Source organism: Manis pentadactyla, chromosome 10 (assembly GCF_030020395.1).
Source record: "Manis pentadactyla isolate mManPen7 chromosome 10, mManPen7.hap1, whole genome shotgun sequence".
In the NCBI taxonomy this organism is placed as follows: Eukaryota; Metazoa; Chordata; class Mammalia; order Pholidota; family Manidae; genus Manis; species Manis pentadactyla.
In genome coordinates, this window is record NC_080028.1 from 60,159,614 (window position 1) to 60,181,900 (window position 22,287).

At 41.7% G+C, this 22,287-nt stretch overlaps 1 long non-coding RNA gene across 1 annotated transcript in view; it reads left to right on the forward strand.

Moving 5' to 3' along the window:
- Nucleotides 1-4,142: 4,142 nt before the first annotated feature.
- Nucleotides 4,143-22,287, forward strand: part of LOC130678846 (uncharacterized) — a 30,259-nt gene continuing 12,114 nt past the window's right edge. The window contains exon 1 of the long non-coding RNA XR_008992081.1: nucleotides 4,143-4,687. This is a non-coding gene — a long non-coding RNA (uncharacterized LOC130678846). The remainder of the gene's footprint in view (nucleotides 4,688-22,287) is intronic.

Genomic DNA, 22,287 nt, shown 5'->3' on the forward strand with positions numbered 1-22,287 from the left:
CCCACTAGAAGGATTTAGCTGGGTAAAAGGAAAAGTCATTTGTGAAATGAAGCATTGTGATTGTCTGACCAGATTCATCAGAATCACATAGGAAAATTTCTAAAAAATACAGATACCTAGGCTTCATCCCAGAGATTCTGACCTAGGAAGTTTGGAGTACAGACCAGGAAAGTATATTTTTCTCTGTGCTAGTTAAGGTAAGGTAAGCTGCAGTAACAGATTCCAAAATGTCAGTTGATTAACACAACAGAAACTAAGTTCTTCTCACGCAATAGCTCACAGAGTGTAGGGAGGCCCGTCTAAAGCAGTCATTCGGTAACCAAGACTCTTCCCATGTTGTGGCTTCCCTACACCCTATGGTTTCACTGTTTGCTTCCACCTACCAGAGGGGAAATAACATGGAACACGTGGGAAGTTGAAAGGGGCCAGACTGACAGAGGCGTGAATTTTCCCTTTGGGTCTCATTCTATTAAGAAGTCGGTCACAGGGCCATGCCTAACTGCACGGGAGGGAGGAAAATACCTGTATAGCTGTTGTGCCACTGAGAGAGGAAGGGGAGCTCAGTGGCCAGGAAGCAGTCTCTGCCATGAGCACACCATGCAGTTTTGATGCCCAACTGGTGCATGGTTGAAAACTCACAGGGGAAAATACAGCTTTTAATCGAAATAATCTAGGTTCTAAACTTAGATCCTTGACAGCTGTCTGATCTTAACCAAAATATTCCCCCTCTCTATGCCTCCTATTGTAAGTGTACTGTTGGTTTGGGAAGAAAGGGAGGCAAGGTTTTCTGCTATTGGAACTAAGAAATCAGATGCACCAATATCAGAATAAATATATCATTCCACCTGAATTGTTGGATTGAGAAGGTTTTGGAAGGTAGAATCCTAACGCATCAGAAGTTGACTTCATGCTCTTGTAGAAGTTCCTGAGCAAGTGCTCCAATCAGTGCTCATCTCTTCCCAGGTGGTCATTCAGAGATCCAGTCTTTTTCCATCTGGTGGCTCTCCAGTTCCCTAGGGTTTTGTCATCATCATCTTATCCCATGTGTAAAGTTACACTGGGGAAACAGCACGTGCTGTGGTCTAAGAATGACGTTTCTTAGTATGAGAATATTTGAAGCTCACAGAGAGAAATAGTGCTCTAATTTAAAAATAAAATGAGAACAACCTTAAAATATTAAGAAATTGAAAGTGGTAGTGGTAGTATAGTTTGCAAGCTGAAGCTTACAAAAATCTATTTATCACATATTGCAATTCAGGTTCTTGGAGATATTTTTAGATTTAACTTTGGTCACATATAAATGTGCACTACTATGCCTAAGCGACTCCATGAACACTCAGGTCCAGAACTGAACCTGCTGTGCAATGCTTATCATCTGAAGCAGGTGATACCATCTTTGATGAGCTGAATTCTGTGAAATCAAAAGGATTAATTTACAGAGTGATTCTGAAGTCTGGATTACTGTGAGGACACTGTCTAATCACTGCAGTTATCTCTCAGAAGGAGAAAATGGGCCTTCCTCAGCATTTCTCAAAGTTGAGTTATGTACATTCTTCTACAGAAAAATAATTTTCACGAAGCCACAAGAATATATCCATGTCCTGGTCTTGAGGTTCCAGTCTGAGGAATACATACATCCCTAGTTAAAGTAACTAAGAGAAAAAGAAGTCCCTTCGTGCTTCATCTTCTTGTTTTTTCTATCATTTTCCAGCTTTCCTGATTTGAAGCCCCACATCCCCTCTCCCCTTGGCACACTCTCACACTTTTTGTGGTGTCCTCCGCACTAAGCAGGTCAGAGTTGTCTACCTCTAGCCGACATCCCTGATTCCACCCGAGTTTACCTCTTAGGCCTTGTCCTAGTCTGATGGAGCCTTGCTGACCCAGCAAACCTATCAAAACTTGTACCCCACCCCACATGCTTCATTCGCAAGGTAGCAGGCAAGGTTCTTACCTCTGTGGGGCCTCTGCTGCTGAGTTCTTGCCTTGGCTAGACTATTTGGTAAGTGGAGAAAAGACATTTGAAGTACTTGCCATGTCCCAGACCTCATGGCAGCATTTCATTTAATGCCCTGGGGTCCTTGGGAAACTGCACGAGCATTTCAGCTTCTTTTTCCACCTGTACAGAACTGGGATGGTAACAGTTTCCTAGGCTCAGGTAATAGCCACAGTTTATTTAGGTCCCTACTAAGTACCTGGTTGTGTGTCAAATGTTAAGTGTATTATCTCATTTAATCCTGATAACATCCCTGGGAAGTAGGTCTTATCATGCCCATGATTTTAGAGGAGGAAATTGAGGCAAAGGAAGGTTAAGTGGCTCAATCAATTTGCATATAGTCCTTGGAGCTTTCGAGTTTCTAGCTGATAATCACCCAGTTGATTTACTTACTTCCTAAAGTACACTAACAGCAAAAATCTTATGACTAGAAGCATATTTACAATAAATACAGTCTCATTGTGTGCTCCGTTGAGCAGCATTTCTGTGGTGATTCGCTGCCACACTGGCCCATTTTTACCAAAAGTCAGGTAACACAAACTTAAATTTGACCTAGTTTAATCAAAGTGCGGGTTGTGGTTCAATTATTTGACAATTGATTACCAAGAATTTAAGCAGTTTTTAACAACCACGGTAAACGCAGTCTTTCTCTTGTGGTCTCTCTGAGGAACTACTACTGCTCTTTCTCACTGCCATGTACACACTGGAACTCCCCCCAGATAACTTGCAAATGCAGAGGGAGCTGTGTGCCTAGGGACACCCTGCTTCAAGCAGTGCAGATGTAAAGGACCATGGAATGAATCTTGAGATGATGAGCCAAATTCAAGCCCCAAATGTCATCCCTTCTGTGTATCGTTTTCAGTTTACTGGCAGAAGCATCAGACCCTTGACTGTGCTCGGTAACAGTCTATATTATCTGCTTCCCTTTTAGCAAGCTGACAAACTCAAGTGGGGACAAAAGCAGACAGAACCCAGGAGCAATGGGTCAGGGAACAGTCAGACGATGCAGGCTCACACCATGGGTATGGTTCCCCCCAGAACAGCCACCACAGAGCCAAAGTGAGGCGGCCCGAGATGGCGACAGCCAAGGGCCACCCCTGCCCTGCTGGGCACACCCCATTCAGTCTACAAGGCAGGAGGGGGTTCCAGCAGACAAGGATTATCCACCAGATTCCAGGGCAAGAGAGAGTTGTCTTTCTGTTTCCTCTTTGGCCTCTGTCAGCTACTCTGGAATGTTAGAAATGCAATCCATTTTGAGTTTGGAAAGGTTTGATGTTGCTTTATGTGGGGGTGTTAAGTCATCAGAAGAAAGAACTCTGGCCTCCCGCTCTCAGTCATGTAGTGTGGAAATGTAGCACATCCTACTCTGACATTTCTTTTCTGCCTCCTTAGCCCTGGTTGCTAGATTGCGGTTTCCAGGTTGTTCTGTTTTTTCTTTCCAATCGGTTTTACTCCTAGTACCAAGTGTCTTACATTGCAGTCACTAAAGATCTAATATTTTCGAAGTAACAGGGAAAGCTGGTATCAGCCTCCTGCCAGGACTGGACAGATGGGTTTGCAAATGCTTTGCCTCATGTGAGGCCCCTTTACTGACACTCCTTGAGTGACACATTTTGATGGTGTTTCCTCTACTCCCATGGATCCGGCCCCCTCATCTCAGAGGGTTAAATCCACTGCCTCCTCTTATCTCTCAGGGAAAGTCTGCCTTCCCAGACTAGCCTTTTCTGACCCTTGAAGTAATGACTTTAGGGATCCTGGGTTGTCTGACATGTGAGGCTCTGGGGCTTCAGCTCTGGCCCCATCGCCCTGGCAGTTACCTCTGCCTGGGACCTGAGTAGTTTGTACACTCATTAGAGGTATGAGAGAAATGGGCATTTGGGAAATGTTAGATGCTCCATGTCAATGCTTATTTAAACAACAAAACCAAAACCAAAAACCACTTCTGTGTCTGTGTTAGTCTTTTCAATAAAAAAAAACATTGCTTGAATCCTTTAGCAGGTATTTATCACCTGCCTGCTTTGGATCAACCCTTTCAGAATGTAAAGAATGCAGTGCAACTGCCCGTGGCACTTGACTTGTCTTAATGCTTCCCAACTATTTACTATTTGTTTTCTGTTTCCCGAAGGAAGAAATGCGTACCTGAGCCAGCAGAGGGAAAAGGCCTTTGCCCGAAGTCACACAGGACAGTCTGGCTCTGGAATCCACACCACACCCACCTCCCTGGGTTGCCTGCAGAGTCTTCCAGTGTTGGCACACCCTTGATTCTAGGGCAGGACATCATTGCCTTTGTTCTACCCAAGGAAATGACCCAGAAGGAAGCCTACTTTGCCTCTAGTGCTCCCTTGAAGTCCAGAGCCAAGAGCTGACAACAAGCCGCGCCTCCCGCTTCCTCCGTTCAGCCTCTAGTGTCAGGACTGCCTGCCCAGCCCTGGCCCTGGCACCAGGCAGCACAGCCCGAGCTCTGGCCCCCAAGGTGTCTCTTCTCCACCCCAAAGCCTAGGAGACTTCACCCCCTTTTGGTGTCTGTTATGTTCAGTCTTCCAAGCAGCATCCACCTCCGCCCTCCCTTCCCAGCCTGGAGAGAGATGTGGGACAGAGGAAGAGAAGACATGGAAGGCATGAGCCTGACCTTCCTTGCCTGCTATCAGCACCGGTGTCCATGGCACAGAGGAGCGTTGTTCTGACATCTCCATTGTAAGTCTTCGATGGTTATCCTCTCACCTCTCCTGGAGGGGGCTGGAATTCAGGAGAGTGAAGGGCCTGTAGCAACCCTCTGAGAACAGCCTGAAGTGCTCAACCACTTAGGAGCATCTGCATTTCTAAAAGAAAATAAGTACAAGAAAAGCAATCTACAGTGAACAAGAGGGATTTTAGGGATGGAGAGCTCCAGGTGGTTTCCAGGTGCAGCATCTGATCATGGGATTGGGTGGCTGCTGCACAGAAATGGCAGCCGTCAAGAACCGCAGGGCTGGGTGTCTTATCCTTGTGAGTAATGAGCGTCCAGGACAATGGACAGAGCTGGGATGGCTGCTCCCTCACAAAGCAGATATCAAGTCCTCTGCTTTAGGAGTTATCTTGAGTTCATAATACAGTCCCTGCACGGGTAGAGGAAAGGAGTGTATTCAGGTGTGTCAGCCTCAGCAGGAAGTTACTGCTGAAGTGGGTGGAAGAGGCTGTGCCAGACCAAGGGAAAGCTGCCCCACTGCTCCCTAAAGTGCAGGAGAGGGCAGGAATGGGAGGAGCATATGCAGTTAGCTTCCTCCTGAAAGCGCTTCAAGGCAAGTCTGTCATAGCATGGGCCAAATCTGGGCCAGTGTTTTGAGGAGGTGGAGGCTCTGGAATCTCCTAGCTGGTTTACCTTGTACCAACTCATGAAATCCAACAAATATGTGTACATGCCACTAACAATATCTATTGTCATCACTTCACATGCACAATGTAATTCCAGCCTGCGGGTGCTTTAATTAAGGAGAGGTCGCTAATGGCATGTTGCACAGGATGAGGAAGTCTTTGCCATCAAGTGCAGAAGGAAAACAGCATGCATTATATAAAAACAGAAAGCTTTGCTCTTTGCATGGTATACCTCATTTTGGTCTTGATCAGAGCTCCCTTAGGGATACAGAAGAAACATGAAGTGGCCAAAGAGGAAGGTTAGATGGCCTGGGACAGAGAAGTGAAGACAAAATGGAAAGGAACTGTGGGAGGAGAGCACTGTGATAGCACCGGGGTGACCAGGCGTATGGCCATGACGGCTCAGCCCCACCACAGCAGGTGGATTAACTGTTTCACCTGTGATTATTTGAAAGCTTTGGACAGTTGAACATGAAATGGCTGTCTTATTTTATTGGATTTGTTGGTGATATATTTTTAACACATAGACACACATTTCTGTGCATCTAGAGCACTGTCCTGCAGAGCCTGATTTGAAAAGCAGTAAGTGTGATGGTTAATTTTATGTGCCAGCTTGGCTAGGCCATAGCACCCAAATATTTGGTCAAACTTTATTCTAGAAGTTTCTGGAGAGTGTTTGAGATGAGATTTATATATAAATAAGTAGACTCCCTGAATAACGCAGATTGTCTTCCTCAATGTAGGTGGGCCTCACTCACTTAGCTGAGGGCCTGAGTAGCACAAAAGGCTTGCCACCCCCTGAACAAGAGGAGATTCTTCCAGCCTTCATCTTTAAGCTATTGTAGGAAAACGACAGCATTTTCTTGAGTCTCAGCCTGCTGACTGTTTCCATCAAATTTCTGACTCACCAAACGTTCGCTCACATGAGCCAATCTCTTAAAATGAGTATCTATATCTATAGCATCTGTTTCTACACATCCTGTCTGTGCCTCTGGAGAACTCTCAGACACTAAGTTAATGTAAATTTGGGAAATGGAATGGAGTCTGTTTCCAGATGGTCAGTTTAAGTGTTAGTCATGGTAAAAAAAAGAGCAATAAGACCATACATGTTTCTAGTGTGCTATACAGATTTTGTTAAAAACCCAGGCATTGAGACCAAATATTAAATATATTAGAACAAAAAAAGATGAATATTAAAAGCAAAACACCAACATAAAAACTAAGGGATCAAAACATCAAATGAGAAAAATCCTGGACTCTTACTGAGGTCTTATCTAAAGCAAGCCAAACATAAAGCTGTTAGCTGACAGGCAAGCAGAGGCTTCAGTTCAGGGCTGGCTTATGTGTTCCTGCTGTACAAGTAAAGCCATAGCAAGAGGGAGGTGAGGTCATGTGCTTCTGCACAATAAAGGCACAGCCAGAGAAAAATCAGTGCAAGGTTTGGAAGAGAAAGGCCCAAGACAAGGTCCCAGGACCCTCGCTGATCTCACCCAGCAGGAGACAAGGGACCAGGAGCAGGTCATACACCCTTCTGTGCAGAGGCTTCACCACCTCCTCACAGATGCTACTTTGAAGCCTCCAGAGTTCTTACAGCTTCTATTAGCTGTTTCTAAGTATCTTAACACCATGCTTCTTAACTGTGCCTATGGTCCACCCATGACGGGACACAGTGACTATCCTTACCTGATTTCAGTACAGTATGGCCTCCTAGAAAGTATTTGATGTTTACGATAAAAACACAAGAACATACATTTAAAAGGAGTCAAAGACAAAAGTCAGCAAGTAAAGGAGAAAGGGAAGATTATATTCTGTTTTAAAAGAAAAGCAATAGAAAGAATAGCTAAATTTGAAATTCAATAATTCAATTTAATAAGCACGTAATACAGACTCCTTTCCAAATCTGATGACTTCATCAGAAGAGCACAGAGATTAAGAAGGCTGCCGTCTACTAAGCTGTGATCTTGGGCCCTTACTTAACTGCTCTGTGACTCTGTTTCACTATCTGTAAAATGGAGATAATAGGGCAAAAAAATAGAATTTCCCCAGAATTTAGCACAACTTCAAATTACTGTCTATTTCTGTCTTTCCTAACCTAGTGAAAGTTCCTGAAAATCTAGCAGAGAGAGGGGGCACCAGCATGTATTATGCACCTACTGTATGCTAGCACCCTAAAAGTTATCTTCTTTAACATCCTAGACTTGTGAGAAAATATGTTTATCAATACATATATAAATGGAGTTTTAGAGACCCTATGGCTTAGATCAGCAGCTGGGAGTGACCTACAATCTACCTCTTGTGAAGCATAGCGTGAAGCAGTGTTCCATAGAGCAGGATCTCTGGGTCACACTACCTTAGAGTCACTTGATATGCTTGTTAAAATGAAAGGTTCCTGGACTCTCACAGAGACCTGCTTAATTTCAATCTCTTTACAGTAACAGAATTTCAATCTCTTGATGGAAGTGGTTTTAATAAGTCACCCACAGCCATGATTCCTCTGCACAATCTAGAGCTGTTGGTTTGTTGATCTGGATCATGGACACTGAAATCAGGCCTGATCCTGGTTTTGCTAGGTTCTAGAATGTGACCTTGGGCATATTACCTAACCTTTCAGAGATTCTTTACCTTATCCAACACATGGAAAAATAGAACCTTATCATGAGGTTGCTGCAATGATTAAATAATGAATGCTTAGTACCAAGTTCAAGATCTGAAACATAGTAATTATTATTATTTCCTCCCCAAACCGTTAACTTTATTTCTTCCTTGCTGTCTCACTCAACTTAAGGATTCACTGTGTTTGGTTTCTTCCCTGTCACTCAGCTGAAACCAGCCAAACAGATATGACCAGTGACCTCCTTGACAAACCCAGTGACCTCCTCTCTGATCTCGTGCAGCTTTGTATCCATTTTGTCTATCATTTATTCATTAAAACTGTATTGTTTTAATGAGAGCAGCTGCTCTGGCCCATTCACTGGGCTATGTAGAAGATACAGTGTTGAATACAGGAAAGTAAATCCCTGCCCTCATGGAACCTTCCAGTTTGTGTTGAGGTCATTGATTTCAATAAGTACCCACATGTAAGCACATCAACAAATTGTACTAAGAAAGGAAAGACCGGCCTGGTCTAAAAGAGAATGACGGAAGGGGTATTTTAACAAAGAGGGCCAGGGAAGGTCTGGGACCTAGGAAAGATCCAAGGACAAAGAGTCATTTTCAAATATGAACAGCAGCATGTGGGAAGACCCTGAGGGAGAAAAGGGCTCGTCACCTTGGCAGAAATAAAAGAATATCGTGTGCCTGGACAAGAGGAAGGGCAATATGAAATGAACCAGGAGAATGGGCATAGGCTTAGCTCTGCAGAGCCAGGAGGAGGGTTTGGCCTGAATTCCACAGGCAGTTCGGGGCCACTGGAAGTTTCTGAGCCAGAGGATGGTACAGTCACTGTGGCTGTGGTCCGGAGGATGGGTTAGAAGGGGACCAGAAGAGAAGCTGAGAGAGAGTTTATTTGGAGAGCTTGAATGTGGGTATGAAAGTGGAGCTGGATGCACAAATGGAAGAATTCAAGATAAATCTTCAGTGGAGATAGAGAGAATTTGGAGATGCTTTGCATGTGGAATATAAAGCAGGAAGAGATGCCATGAACTATTCCCACGCTCATACATGAGCAACTGGCTGTGTAGTAGAGCCATTTCCCAAAAAGAGGCTCCACGTAACTCTCTGGGGAAAAACAGGATCTGTATATTTCTAGAAATCTCCCAGATGATTCTGATGGCTAGCCCTAGTGAGAAGAGGCAACCTGGAGAGGTGGTACAGAGGATAGTATTTAACTTTAATGGCTAATGATTATCTTTCTTTGGAGGTAATTTACCTTATTCAAATCTTACCATTTGATGTCTGTCACTGGGAAAGTTGGTTTCCTCACCTATAAAATGGAAATAGCAACAGAACCTGCTTTATAGGATGTTGTAAGGTATCAATCTTATAAAACATTTGGAACACTTCCAAGCCACCATTTTTAGGTCAGTCAGTTGAATAGGCCAGGTGCCTTCACATTTCGAAGCCCTTGCCCTGCCATTTCTCCATGTGATGATTTCCTATATTCTCTTCAGAGACAGCTTTTCTTGACTATTCCCCCTGCCACCCCTGACCCCAGCCAATAACTTGGGCCATGTCTCCTGCTTGCATGATTACAGGAATTAACACAGGCTATTAGACTTTCTTATTAGTTTGTCTCCTTAACAAGACTTGGAACTACTGGGAATAGCTGGCCTTATACAAATAAATATCCACAGAACTTAGTCTGATGTCATAGCTTGAAGTCCAGAATGAATTTGTTGAATTTAATTAAGTTTAGCTAAAATAAAATATTGAAACCTTCAGGGAATGAATCTCACAAAGTAAGTTTCCTTGTGTATTATATGGTATCATATGGATGCAGACACAGCAAATTACTCTCAAGGGATATAAAATATTCACCCTAAATGTCTACTTAAGCCCAACTTGAAGTCTAGACCAGTCATGCCAAGCATAACACCTTTCTTATCTGCCTCTCACCTCTGCTTGCTTCTTCCTGAGCAATGTGGGGCCCATGCCTTTCTGAGGAACAGGAGGAAGGGGGTTGGGGAGGCAGAGACACACTCCTACAACTTTACAGAATCTTCCTTCACCCCTTAATGGGGGCAAAGAAGGTGGAGGTGCTGGAACAAATATGCTGAGGCTAGTTAGAGTCCTTTCTTTCCATGGGGCCAGGGATAGAGAGTTCAAATGCCAGTAGACAAATATTAGTAATATTATAGGTATAGCAAACACCCAAGAACAACCTTTGTAATAGGACACATGGTTTCTACCATATGCCCTTGTGTGGAAACAGAACTTGATCTCTTTCATGTTAATACTTCTCGAGCCTCCAGCCTCCAGAAAATATACATGACATACTGATCATGCATTTTAAGCCAAAATAATTTCAGAATTCGGTTTCAAGCATACTAATGCTTCTGGGGGCTCCAATCTCCAGAAATTATGCAGGAGGTACTAGTCATAAATTTTAAAATAATTTGATAAAGGATTTGGATCACTGGGGGAAAAGATGAAAAGAACTTTCACTCTATCCTTTAATCTCAAGGCAAATGGGCATCGCAGGAGTCAGTTTAACATGTACAAGCAAACTATCTGTGAAGTCAGATGGACCTGTGTCCAATCCGGGGTCCAAATCATTCACTTTTTAGTTCTGTGCTCTAATTAAAGTTAATAATGATGATTATAATACAGCTAACACTTACATGTGTTTATTCCATAACAAACTCTGTTCTCAGTGCTTTACATATATTATTTTAATCTGAAGAAAAATAAAACTCTCAAGGGAGATATTACTATCATATTTTATAGTGAAGGAAACAAGGCACAGAAAGGTTTAGTTAACTAGTATAAGCTGGTTAACAGCAGAGCCCGGATTTAAACCCAAGCAGTGTAGGATTTAAGCCCATATAGTCTGGCTCCACGTTCCCGTGCTTATACCCACCGCATTTCCCTGCCCGCATGTGCCTCAGGAGCACATTGTCTGACTCTCAGAATCTGAGTTTCCTTGTCTGTAAGAAGGCCAACCTTAGTGGGGCCTGAAAGAGATGATGTCAGTAGAACCCTAAACCCCAAAGAGCCCCAGACTAGGCCAAATGCCTTCAATTTTCAACTTGTATGCTTACAATGTATGATCAGCATTCTAAATAAATTCTACTAAAAGCCAAGTTACCTGACTGATGAACAGCAAATGTATGGGTGGGCTGGACAAATTGGAGGCTTTAAAATTACTCCTCTGAAACTTCATTTGATCCAGAAGGCAGTCTTAGTCTATGAAGCCAAATATCTCCATATCCCTAAATAAACTGTGGCTTTTATTACCAGCAGAAGCCCACCAACAGGTAACAACCCAGTGAAGGTATGAGACAAAAGCAAGGAGAGCCCAGAGGGAGACCAATTATTTAGACCTGCAGGGACCAGTTAGAAAAGTCCTTGAAGCATGATCAGAAATTTCTAGGAAGGGAAGAGGAAAGGCTAAAGTGATGAGAGGAATTTGGATAGTAAAGGTCACTGAGGCCTTGAGAACTCACTCCACACAGGGTTGGAGAAGAGAGAACACTGAACACAGGAATGAAGGAGGCCTGGGAAGCAGGACCAGGGGGAGGGTACAAAGGGCCTTGAATTTCACACAACAGAAGGTAGACTTAATTCTGCATGCTAGAGGGAGACGTCAAGAGTTTATTTAAAGGGAAGGACATCATCAGATCTATGCTGTAGGAAGACAATTAGGAGACCAATTTTGAGGTATAGAGTATAAGGGCACATCTGGTTTTCTTTCACACAGATTAAAGTATACACCAAAATCTACCAGTATATCAAAATCTTGACAGAAAAGGACCAAAAGGTGTTCGTCACTGGACCAAAAATGAAAATAAGTCATTATAACCTCTAAAGAAGATTAAAGTAAGAAACTGCAGTTGTTAGCAAAACTGCCACATAAAACTTCAGATCGAGAAGAAATGTAGAATTACGCACATATTTCCACCAGAGAACGGAATCTGGACAGAGTGGGTGAAGTAAGCAAAGAAGTAAAAAAATGTGTTCAAAGCTGAAGAACCGGTCACCAAGAACCAACAGTGTTTTCTTTGAATCAGCTCTCATATTCCCCTGAAGAGAAGTTGATAGTGTTGTGGAAAATTCAACTATTGAACTCACAATGAAAACTGCAACCCAATCTGAGTAGACCGGTATTACGTCAAAATGACAAGTTTCTGAACTTTTGACCCCCACACCCAAAAGGTGGAGTGAGAGAGTGTTTCAAAAGAATCAAGTCTGAATAATAGAAAATAACTGCCACTTGCCCACCACATACATTTGACCTTGGAGTAATGGGAGTAGGACACTTTAATGTAGTTGTCCATGCTGGTCACTGATTTTCCCAAACAAATACCATTTCTTCAGTGTCCCTCCCAATACCCTCCTTCTAAGTGACATGTTCCCATATTGAATATCTTTTCCCATATTTAATCATCCTTAGTACTTATATGGGTAATTTGTCTGAAGTATTTGTTTTTCTCAAACATGGCCTTTTAAATGTTCTTTATATATACATTATTTGTCTCCCCAGTTTAACTGTAAACAAAAATGGCTAAGGCTTTCTGAATGCTAAGCATGTGGTCAGCATTGTTTCAAGAGCTGTACATGGATGAACTCAATTATTACAACAACTACGTGACATAGAAACTGCTGTTGCCCTCAGTTTACACTTGAGGAAACTGACTCATGGGAGGTCAATCGTCTTTCCCACAGTCACACTGCCAGTAAGAGTGTGATCTCAGGCAGTCTGATGCCAGATTTGGGCTCCAATGTACCCTTTAATATGTATTTTTTTCCCTTGAATTCAAATTCCGAAAGGAAAATGGAGTTGAAAATCAGAGGCGGCCCCAGCTAGGAACTGCTGACAAGATTTGGGATCGAGTAAGATTTAGCCTTTATAAAAATTGGAGAAACAATCTTTCTATGGTCTCTGCAAGATCTCGTAGCCTGTCATAGCGGAGGGTCACCTTTGACACCGACACCAAGGGAAACATGGCTTGCTTGCCCCCTGCCCACAGCGCACTGCCTCTTCTTTAGTTTGCTGTCACTTCCCGGGATCTGGAGATCAATGTGAGGGAAGGAAGTGCAGTGGTAGTAAGAAGAGTTATCCCCAAACATATCCTCTCCTCACCTAAATGGTGAGCACTTCTCTCACTTTCTGGTCAGCTAAGGGCTGTGACTGGCATGTGAAAAGAAGGAGGAGGAAGAGCATCAGCGGCCCAGGAGGAGTTCAGAGAAGAGAACAGGACCTGGGCAGGCCTGGCACCGCTCTTAGCTACAAACACCCTGCCAACCACCGTGGAAGTGCCTGCTTTCCTCAAGGTCCTGTAAGCCGGCACAGCGCAAAACCCCTGGCAAGAGGGGCTGAGCTGCAGTGCTGCAGATACTGTCTCGTCTCCATCTGTCCTGATCACTGAGGCTCTGTGTTTCTCTGTGGTCTGTTCATTGTGTTTCAACTTCAGTTTCTCCAGAAGCTCGCTTTTTCTTGGCTTCTCTTCAGCTCTCAGCTCTCAGAACACTCTCTTCTCTTCTCCAGTTCTACCCCCATGACCGCTTGGTCCGCTTGGCCAGCTACCCATATGCTCATAACAGCTGAGTTTGAAAACAGGTTATGTCACATCAGAGTACAAACTCTGAACCCATCTGCACCTTCACTCATTCCTGCCCTTACCACACCCATCCTGTATCATGCACAGAGCTTACTGAGGGCATAATTGGGAATAGAGAGATTGTTACACATCTGAGGTCCTCTTTGGTAAGCCTTTGATAGTGACATGAGAAATGTGCCACTGAACAGTTTACCCGGATGGCTGTGACAATTCTAAGTCTTGTGCATGTGCCTCTTTGCAATTCAACTTTGCTACTCCTTCCATTAAAATGTAGACTCTATTTCCCATCCACTTTTTATAAGCTAGCCCTGTGACTTGACTTACCAAGGGAAGGCAGCAGAAAGGGCATCATATGATATCAGAATCTTGGCCTGAAAAGGCCTCTCAGCTTTTGCCCTCAGGCTTTTACTGCCCTGAGACCATCAAATAAGGAAGCCTGGGCTGGCCTCCAGGAGGCTAAGAGGCCACTCCCAGCCAACAGGTAGAACCAACTTCAAGATACGTGAATGAGGCCTTCCCTCCTCCCTTGCCCTGCCAGATGACTGGAGCCAGATCGGTGATCCCAGCCACACCAGCCAAAGAACCCTGCTCGAATTGCTAAGACACAGCAATTTATGAACAGATGGATTATTATTTTGTGAAGTAGGTTTTGGCAAGTCCTGCGATAAATAGCTAATTGATAAAAACTCCAAGTGAAAATTAAGAAACTCAATACTTTTATGTTCCCATGATACAACACGTATATTCATAACAGTCACCATTAAAGCTTTATGTAATGGCTAACTTGCCCTTCCACTACTGTCACCAACACCACTATGACACACACACTGCAGCCTCTCCCAGCGCAAACTGGCTCCTGAAAAACTCACAACATGTGAGGTTAGGAAGTGTACATTCTCCAAAGGCTGTCATCCCAAAAATATATAAGACAATGAACCATGAATACTGGGTTATTTCTCCCAACTGACCAGTCAGTTATGTCAGTCTTCCTCCCTGGGGAGAAGTGACCAAGAGAAGAGAGAGAAGCCAGGACTGTAACTATGATGGAGGTTCCTTTTAGGAACACAGAAACTGAGGAGTATGTGTTCTCCCCATAACATTTTTATGCTAATGACTTTGCATTATGTCTCCAGCTTCGACCTCTTCCCTGAGTTTCAGATTTGTGTACCTGACCGCCTGCTCAGCTTCTCTGCTTGGAAGTCTAACAGGCATGTCACACTCAACATGTCTGACAGAGAACTTGGGTTTTATTCACTATGTTGTCCACTCCTACTTTAGTTTGCTGGGTCAGCTAGGGCAGACTAGGAGATATAAACAAGCTAAATTAATTTTCTTATGGTTCTGGAGGCTGGAAGCCCACAATCACGGTGCCGGCATGGCTCATGTCTCCTGAGTCTCTCTCCTTGGCCTGCAGATGGCCACTTTCTCACTGTGCCTTCACATGACTATTCTCCGTGCACATTCGTCACTGGGATCTTTCTCTGCTTATAAGGACACAGCCATATTGGATCAGAGCCCACTCTGATGACCTCACTTAACCTTCATTTCCTCCTCAAAGGCTCTGTCCAAATACAGTCACACTGGGGGTTAGGACTTCAGCTGGAAGGTAGGGTTGGGGGAGAGACACTATTCAGTCCTAACAACCCCTTTCACAGCCTTCCCCCATGTCTCCACCAGCTATATCTTAGAAAGTAAGTCAGATATCATTACTTCCCCCTCTAGGAGTTTCTCATTACACTTAGAAAAACCCACCTACAGCTTATGACCCACCACCACCTACCCCTGCTCACCTCTTTCCTTACTGCTTATCACTCTTGCCCCTCATTCATTTAACTCCATTCACTTTGGCCTCCTTGGTTGCCTCAAAGCAGGCAAAGCTCATTTCTATGTCACAAACATTGCATGTGGTGGTCCTTGTCCTGTTGCCTGGAACTTTGTAGAACTGTCTTCCCCATTTTCATTTCATTTATATCTCTCCTCAAAAGTGACTTCCTTAATAAAGCTTTCTCTAACTTACCTATTTAAAATATACCCACCCCTTATTCTCTCAACTCCCTTACCCTACTTTATTTTCCTTCAAAGCATTTACAACTGCCTAAAACTATACTGTGTTTTTATGTGACTATTTGTTTATTCTTAGTTTTTTCTACTACAGTGTTGGCTTTATGAAGACTTTTGTTTTCTGCTGTACCTCCAGCACTGAGAATGGCCCTTGGCACAATTATCTTATGTTGTTGACAAGTAAGTATTAGTTGGATGAAAATAACTTATACAATAGAAATCATTTCAATTTGAAATTTTGATCATGCCACTTTCTTTTTTAAGCCATCCAGAGACTTCTTACAGCTCTCTGGGCAAAACCAAAGCATTTCCCTTGGCATATAAAGTCCTACTACCTTTCAGCTTCTAGGTACTGTCACCATGCAGCTTGAGCTCCAGCCCTTAATAGCCTTCTTAAGGCAAGAGTTGGGCTCACTCACCTGGGAATCATGAATTCTAACACACCAGGCACAAAATGGCTACAGAGCAGCTAGCATTAAGTGGAAGAAATTATTATGCAGAGAGCATAAACAGTCTTGATTGTACATTTTACTAGTTGGTTACTATGTTGGTAAAATGGTGGTAATAAACTCAACCCTACCTATCTCACAGGTTTATTGTTTCTTTTTTATTATTATTAAAGTGTCATTGATAAACAATCTTAAGAAGGTTTCACATGAAAAATATTGTGGTTACAATGTTCCCCCCTATTAAGTCCCCACCACATACTCCATTACAGTCTCTGTCCATCAGTGTATTAAGATGCTATGGAGTCACTACTTGTCTTCTCTGTGCTATACTGCCTTCCCCCCTACGTTATGTGCACTAATAATAATAATACCCCTTAATCCCCTTCTCCCTCTCTCCCAACCCACCCTCCCCAGCCCCTTTCCCTTTGGTAACCACTAGTCCCTTCTTGGGTTCTGTGAGTCTGCTGTTATTTTGTTCCTTCAGTTTTTGCTTTGTTGTTATACTCCACAGATGAGTGAAATCATTTGATACTAGTCTTTCTCCGCTTGGCTTATTTCACTGAGCATAATACCCTCTAGCTCCATCCATGTTGTCACAAACACTAGGATTTGTTTTCTTCTTATAGCTGAATAATGTTCCATTGCGTATATGTACCATCTCTTCTTTATCCATTCATCTACAGATGGACACTTAGGTTGCTTCTATGTCTCAGCTATTGTAAATAGTGCTGAGATAAACATAGGGGTGCATATGTCTTTTTGAATCTGTGATCTTGTTTTCTTCAGGTAAATTCTTAGGAGTGGAATTCCTGGGTCAAATAGTATTGCTATTTTTAGTTTTTTGAGGAACCTCCATATTGCTTTCCACAATGGTTGATCTAATTTACATTCGCACCAGCAGTGTAGGAGGGTTCCCCTTTCTCCACATCCTCACCAACATTTGTTGTTGCTTGTCTTTAGGATGTTGGCCATCCTAACTGGTGTGAGGTGATATCTCATTGTGGTTTTAATTTGCATTTCTCTGATGATTAGTGATGTGGAACATATTTTCATGTGTCTGTTGGCCATCTGAATTTCTTCTTTGGAGAAGTGTCTGTTCAGATCCTCTGCCCATTTTTTAATTGGCTTATTTGCTTTTTGGGTGTTGACAAGTGTCAGCTCTTTATGTATTTTAGATGTTAAGACCTTATTGGATATGTTGATTACCAATATATTCTCCCATACTGTAGGATGCCTTTTTGTTCTACTGATGGTGTCCTTTGCTGTAAAGAAGGTTTTTGTTTGATGTAGTCTCATTTGTTCATTTTTGCTTTTGTTTCCCTTCTGAGGAGATGTGTTTAGGAAAATGTTACTCATGTTTATATTCAAGAGATTTTTGCCTATGTTTTCTTCTAAGACTTTTGTGGTTTCATGACTTACATTCAGGTCTTTGATCCATTTCGAGTTTACTTTTGTGTATGGGGTTAGACAATAATCCAGTTTCATTCTCTTGCATATAGCTGTCCAGTTTTGCCAACACCAGGTGTTGAAGAGGCTGTCATTTCCCAATTGTACATCCATGGCTCCTTTATTATATATTAATTTACCATATATGCTTGGGTTTATATCTGAGCTCTCCATCTGTTCCATTGATCTATGAGTCTGTCCTTGTGCCAGTAACAAATCAAAACAAGTTTTAATTACTGTGGCTTTGTAGTAGAGCTTGAAGTAGGGGAGTGTAATCTGCCCCACTTTATTCTTCCTTCTCAGGATTGCTTTGGCTATTCAGGGTCTTTTGTGTTTCCATATGAATTTTTTTTTTTTGAGAGGGCATCTCTCATATTTATTGATCAAATGGTTGTTAACATCAATAAAATTTTGTATAGGGGACTCAATGCACAATCATTAATCAACCCCAAGCCTAACTCTCAACAGTCTCCAATCTTCTGAAGCATAACGAACAAGTTCTTACATGGTGAACAAGTTCTTACATGGTGAACAGTGCAAGGGCAGTCATATCACAGAAACTTTCGGTTTTGATCACGCATCATGAACTATAAACAATCAAGTCAGATATGATTATTCATTTGATTTTTATACTTGATTTATATGTGAATCCCATGAATTTTAGAACTATTTGTTCTAGTTCATTGAAGAATGTTGTACGTATTTTGATAGAGATTGCATTGAATCTGTAGATTGCTTTAGTCAGGATGGCCATTTTGACAATATTAATTCTTCCTAGTCAAGAGCATGGAATGAGTATCCATTTGTTAGTGTCCTCTTTAATTTCTCTTAAGAGTGTCTTGTAGTTTTCAGGGTGTAGGTCTTTCACTTCCTTGGTTAGGTTTATTCCTAGGTTTTTTATTCTTTTTGATGCAGTTGTGAATGGAATTGTTTTCCTGATTTCTCTTGCTGATAATTCATCATTAGTGTATAGGAATGCAACAGATTTCTGTGTATTAATTTTGCATCCTGCAACTTTGCTGAATTCAGTTATTTGTTCTAGTAGTTTTGGGGTGGATTCTTTAGGGTTTTTTACATACAATATCATGTCAACTGCAAACAGTGACAGTTTAACTCCTTCCTTACAAATCTGGATGCCTTTTATTTCTTTGTGTTGTCTGATTGCCATGGCTAGGACCTCCAGTACTATGTTTGATAAAAGTGGGAGAGTGGGCATCCTTGTCTTGTTCCTGATCTTAGAGGAAATACTTTCAGCTTTTTGTTTTTAAGTATGATTTTGGCTGTGGGTTTGTCATACATGGCCTTTATTATGTTGAGGTACTTGTCCTCTATACCCATTTTGTTGAGGGTTTTTGTCATGAATGGATGTTGAATTTTGTCGAATGCTTTTTCAGCATCTATTCAGATACTCGTGTGATTTTAGTCCTTTTTTGTTGTTGTGATATATGATGTTGATGTATTTTCAAATATTGTGCCATTCTTGCATTCCTGAAATAAATCCTACTTGATCATGATGGATGATCTTTTTGATGTATTTTTGAATTCAGTTTGCTAATATTTTGTTGAGTATTTTTGCATCTATGTTCATCAGGGTTATTGGTCTGTAATTTTCTTTTTTTGTGGTGTCTTTGCCTGCTTTTAGTATTAGAGTGATGCTGGCTTCACAGAATGAATTTGGAATTATTCCCTGTTCTACTTTTTGGAAAATTTTAAGGAGGAAGGGTATTAGGTCCTCTCTAAACATCTGATATATTCAGTGGTGAAGCTATCTGATCTAGGGCCTTTTTTCTTAGGTAGTTTTGTGATTACCAATTCAATTTCATTGCTGGTAATTGGTCTGTTCACATTTTCTGTTTTTTCCTGGGTCAGTCTTGGAAGGTTATTTTTTTCTAGAAAGTTCTCCATTTCTCTTAGATAATCCAATTTGTTAGCATATAATTATTCACAGTATTCTCTAAAAATTCTTTGTATTTATGTGTTGTCCGTATTGATTTTTCCTTTCTCATTTCTGATTCTATTTTTGTGTGTAGACTCTTTCTCTCTTGATAAGTCTGGCTAGGGGTTTATCAATTTTGTTAATTTTCTCAAAGAACCAGCTCCTGCTTTCATTGATTCCTTCTATTGTTTTATTCTTCTCAGTTTTATTTATTTGTGCTCTAATCTTTATTATGTCCCCCCTTCTACTGACTTTAGGCCTCATTTGTTCTTTTCCTAGTTTCAATTAAATGTGAATTTAGACTGTTCATATGGGATTGTTCGTCTTTCCTGACATAAACCTGTATTGCAATATACTTCCCTCTTAGCACAGCCTTTGCTATGTTCCACAGATTTTGCAGTGTTGTGTTATTGTTTTCATTTGTCTCCACATATTGCTTGATGTCTGTTTTTATTTGGTCATTGATCCATTGATTATTTAGGAGCATGTTGTTAAGCCTCCATGTATTTGTGGGCCTTTCTGTTTTCTTTGCACAATTTATTTCTAGTTTCATACTTTTGTGGTCTGAGAAGCTGGTTGATATAATTTCAATCCTTCTGAAATTACTGAGGCTCTTTCTCTTTTTGTGGCCTAGTATATGATCTATTCTTGAAAATGTTCCATGTGTACTTTAGAAAATGTGTATCCTGTTGCTTGTGGGTGGAGTGTTCTATAGATGTCTGTTAGGTCCATCTGTTCGAATGTGTTGTTCAGTGCCTCTGTCTCCTTACTTATTTTCTGACTGATTGATTTGTCTTTTGGAGTGAGTGGTGTGTTGAAGTCTCCTAAAACAAATTCATTGCATTTTATTTCCCCCTTTAATTCCATTAGTATTTGTTGTACATATTTGGGTGCTCCTATGTTGGGTGCATAGATATTTATAATGGTAATATCCTCTTGTTGGACTGACCCATTTATCATTATATAGTGTCCTTCTTTGTCTCTTGTTACTTTCTTTGTTTTGAAGTCTATTTTGTCTGATACAAGTACTGCAATTTCTGCTTCTTTCTCCATGTTGGTTGCATGAAATATCTTTTTCCATCCCTTCACTTTCAGTCTGTGTATCTCTTTGGGTTTGAAGTGAGTCTCCTGTAGGCAGCATATAGACAGATCTGTTTTTTTTATCCATTCAGGAACTTTATGTCTTTTGATTGATGCATTCAGTCGATTTATATTTAGGGTGATTATTGATAGAAATGTACTTATTGACATTGTAGGCTTTAGATTTGTGGTTACCAAAGGTTCAAGGGCAGCTTTTTTACTATCTAGTAGTCTAACTTAACTTGCTTTACTCTATTATAAACACAGTCTAAAGATTATTTTCTTTAATTCCTTCTTTTTCTTCTTCCTCCACTCTTTATATGTTAGGCATCACATTCTTTACTCTTTGTGTATCCCTTGACTGACTTTGTGGCTAGCTGATATAATTTTGCATTTGCTTAGTAATTAATTGGTCTACTTCCTTTACTGTGGTTTTATTTTCTCTGGTGATATCTATTTAGCCTTAGGAGTCCTTCCATCTATAGAAGTCCCCTTAAAATGCACTACAGAGATGGTTTGTGGGAGGTAAAGTCCCTCAACTTTTGCTTTAATTTCACCTTCAAATTTAAATGATAATCTTGCGAGGTAGAGTATTCTTGGTTTGAGGCCCTTCTGTTTCATTGCATTGAATATATCATACCACTCCTTTCTGGCCAGTAAGGTTTCTGCTGAGAAGTCTGATCATAGCCTGATGAGTTTTCCTTTGTAGGTGAACTTTTAGTCTCTCTCTGGCTGCTTTTAATACTCTGTCCTTGTCCTTGATCTTTGCCATTTTTATTATTATATGTCTTGGTGTGGTCTTTGTTGGGTCCCTTATGTTGGGAGGTCTGTGTACTTCCATGGTCTGAGAGACTATTTCCTTCCCCATACTGGGGAAGTTTTCAGCTATTATTTTTTCAAAGACACTTTCTATCCCTTTTTTTCTCTCTTCTTCTTCTGGTATCACTGTAATGCAAATATTGTTCCATTTCAATTGGTCAGAGAGTTGTCTTATTATTCTTTCATTCCTAGAGATCCTTTTATCTCTCTCTGCCTCACTTCTTTGTATTCCTGTTCTCTAATTTCTAGTCCATTTACCTTCTCCTCTTCTTCTTCTAGTCTTCATTTAAATCCCTCCATTGTATGTTTCATTTCAGATACTGTATTTTTCAAAGTGTCTATCTTTCTCTTGAATTAGTCCTTTAGATCTTGAATATTTTTCTGTAGGTCCATTAGCATGTTTATGATTTTTATTTGGCAATCTTTTTCAGGAAGATTGGTGATTTCAGTTTCACTGATCCCTCTTTCTGGTGTTCAAGGGATTTTGGATTGAGCAAGGTTCTTCTGCCTTTCCATAATCCTATTGGATAATGCAGAACAATATCTTTCTGTAGACAGTGCCCTCTAGTGCCCAGAAGCTCTACTCTTTGGAGCTTCCCATCACCTGGATCAATGGCGTGGTTGCAGGCCAGCAGCCCCAGTGCCTACCAGGAATAAAGAGCTCTTTCCTGCTTCCCGACCGCAGTGCCTGCCTCCACTGCCAGGGCCAGTGAGCAGAGTACACAGGAAGCAGCCTCTGTGATACACCCTTGTAGCTGCCATAGGTGGAGCTGCCTTCCACCTGGCCTGGCATGAAGCCAGGTGCAGCAGGTTTGTGAGTGGTGCCAGATGGGAGGAAGGAGTAGCAGGCTGAATATCATGGTGAGGGCCTCAGGGCTGCATTGTCAGCCAGGGAAATGGAGCACCTGAAGCTCCTGAAAGTTCCCAATCTGC